The following is a 3,293-nucleotide window of genomic DNA, read 5'->3' on the forward strand; positions in this document are numbered from 1 at the left end:
TTAATGCAATTCGTTACACAGAAACGTGGGGGGAAATTATGGTAAAATAAAAAAGGCTGATCATAATGTTAAATCAACAATTTAATAAATTACACGATGTATTAAAACAACATGTATTAAACACAACACCATTTGTTAAACAAAATTATTTTTATTACACATACAGAATGTAACATATCTAATTTTGTTCAAGAACAGAGAGAAATGTGTTGACAATGTAAACACTGATCGTCTTTGATATCATGAAGCCAGCTAGTGCAGCAACCCAACCAAAATTTACCAAGAACACAGCATTAACCCAATATCAAAACATAATAAAATAAAACAGCATAAAAAAATACTTCAGAATCCAATTTACAAAGTGATTTGATTTTAGACTGTATTGTGTATATGTTGGGGAAATAAAATAACACTTACTTCCCACCCCGGTCGACATTTTCGCCTGTGTGTGACAGGCCGAACGGCTAGTTCTACTCAGTTCTGCCGGAACTGTTACAGTGTAACACCCTCATGAACGCTGTCAGGTGTCACACAAATATCGTTCCGACCCTTAAGCTAACAGAGGGGGATTAGCTCAGATGGTAGAGCGCTCGCTTAGCATGCGAGAGGTAGCGGGATCGATGCCCGCATCCTCCATTTATGGCACTAATTTTAATAACTTCACTAAGGTACAACATGAAAACACACAGAAGCAACTGAGGATTATTGAGAGATTACTAAATACCAAGTAGGTGCTGTCCCTTATAGTTTATAGTTCATGATAGATATTTTAACAATGAAACATTTGATATTTGCTCTATAAAAGAAATGGGAATCTGAAAAAGAAAAAAAAAAACATTATGTGCGTCATTAAATACATATTTAAAAGATACTGTCATATCTTTTGTATGGCAGAAATAGTAAGAATAGTATTCACGCATTGTAAATGTAAAATGACTTTTGTTAGCTACCTTTAGACTAGAAAAAATACGAAAAAAGAAAACAAGTTTCACGCCACGAAACAGCCTAATGCATGGTCTCGTGGTGGAAGAAAACACAGGAACAACAAGGTGAAAACTCTCTGTATTGTATTGTATAGGCCTATATTTTTGTTTCATTTACAATCGAGCTGTAGTTTTGCCAAATTTTGCAAAACGTGGAAGTATTTATATGTGCGTAGGCCTATTTAGGATATGTACAACACTACTCATGACTACTTATGACTTACAGCTTAGGAAAATAAAAAATTCAGTATCTCAAAAAATTTGAATATTTTTTGAATATCAAAGATCAATAAAAAAAAAAGATTTACAAAACAGAAATGTTCAAGATCCCAAAGTAGGTTTAATTATGCACACAATCCTTGGTTGGGGCTCCTTTTGCACAAATTACTGCTTCAATGCGGCGTGGCATGAAGGCGATCAGCCTGTGGCACTGCTGAGGAGTTATTGAAGCCCAGGTTGCTTTGATAGCAGCCTTCAGCTCCTCTGTATTGTTTGTCAGATGTTAATTATCTTCCTCTTCACAATACCCCATAGATTCTCTGTGAGGTTCAGGTCAGGTGAGCTGGCTGAACAATAAAGCTCAGTAATATCATGGTCAGCAAACCACTTGGAAGTGGTTTTGGCACTGTGGGTAGGTGCTAAAGTCCTGCTGCAAAATGAAATAAGCATCTCAATAAAGCTTGTCAGCAGATGGAAGCATAAAGTGCTCCAAAATCTCCTGGTAGATGGCTGCATTGACTTTGGCCTTGATAAAACACAATGAACCAACACCAGCAGACGTCACGACACCCCAAATCATCACTGACTTCGGAAACTTCACTCTGGACTTTGTATTCTGTGCCTCTCAAGTCTTCCTTCAGACTCCAGACCTTGATTTCCAAATGAAATCCAAAATGTACTTTCATCTGAAAAGAGGACTGTGGTCCACTGTGGAACAGTCCAGTTCTTTTTCTCCTCACCCCAGATGAGATGCTTTTTACGTTTTTTTCTGGTTCAGGAGTGGCTTGGTTCTAGGAATGTGACAGCTGTAGCCCATTTCCTGAAGACGTCTGAGTGTGGTGACTCTTGATGCACTGACTCTGGCTTCAGTCCACTCCTTGTGAAGCTCTCCCAAGTTCTTGAATCGGCTTTTCCTGACAATCTTCCCAAGGCTGTGGTCATTCCTGTTGCTTGTGCACCTTTTCCTACTACACTTTTTCCTTCCAGTCAACCCTCTATGAATATATTTCGATACAGCACTCTGTGAACAGCCAGCTCTTTCAGCAATGACCTTCTGTGACATACCCTCCTTGTGGAGGGTTTTGATGATTGTCTTCTGGACAACTGTCAAGTCAGTAGTCTTCCCCATAATTGTGGTTGCATGTTCTAAACTAACCCAGGAGGTACCCAGTATTCTCAAAATTAATCAAACTAATCAAGCTCAAAATGGAATATTCTAAGTTTTTGAGATAAGCTGTAAGTCCTAACCATCAGAATTAAAACAAATTAATGCTTTTTTGAATTAAATTACAAAAAATAAAGAACTTTTCCATGATATTCTATTTTTTTGAGATGTACCTGTAGAGCTCAAATTCATCATGTAGTTTCCTTTGCAGCCACCAGGTGACAACAGCACACTGCGATATAAAGCGTTTGAACGCATCTATCATTCACACTTAAGAGGCCCCTGAAGATGCCTGCCTCAAAATCCCCATTTATGAGAGACTCATACTCATTTTATGGTTAAGATGTGTTTTATTGAATTATATAATACGTATATAAGGATTTTCACAGTCACTATTGTTGTTATGCCTATTGAAATATTGCATACCTCTCACCTCCTATTGTATATTTAGAAGCCCGAAAGAGAAATCATTATTACTAGCAGTAAGTTGTGGCCATCAGAGCTATTACTCTTTTTAAATGATAAGAACATGGGTTGACAGCAAACTCTACATCAAAAAAGCAATCATTCTGAAATGATCAAGCCACCCATGATCTACCAATAATTTAAGCAGGCATACTTGTCTGAAAAAATGTGCTTATTTGTCAAGATGAGTTACCGTTAACATTACAATACGAACATTTTGTCAGCAGAATATTCTTATCAGGATGTACCGTAGTAAATGTGCCTTTGTCATAAAGAAAATTTACTTATAGCCCTAACACTAGGCCTAAACTGGCAAGCAGTGCAATAGTTGCAGTGACAATTAGCTATATTTGTGGCAACAAATGAGAATCATATTTTCAATTAACAACATTGTTTTGCTAACTGATGATTTTTAGAAGAAACGTGAAGCATGACGGTCCACCACGAACGTAGCTGTCAGT

At 37.4% G+C, this 3,293-nt stretch overlaps 1 non-coding gene across 1 annotated transcript; it reads left to right on the forward strand.

Moving 5' to 3' along the window:
* Positions 1-563: 563 nt before the first annotated feature.
* On the forward strand, positions 564-636 carry trnaa-agc. The gene has a single exon. It is a non-coding gene; the product is annotated as a tRNA-Ala (tRNA).
* The last annotated feature ends 2,657 nt before the right edge of the window (positions 637-3,293 follow it).

This window comes from Cyprinus carpio, chromosome B14 (assembly GCF_018340385.1).
Source record: "Cyprinus carpio isolate SPL01 chromosome B14, ASM1834038v1, whole genome shotgun sequence".
NCBI classification, from domain to species: domain Eukaryota; kingdom Metazoa; phylum Chordata; class Actinopteri; order Cypriniformes; family Cyprinidae; genus Cyprinus; species Cyprinus carpio.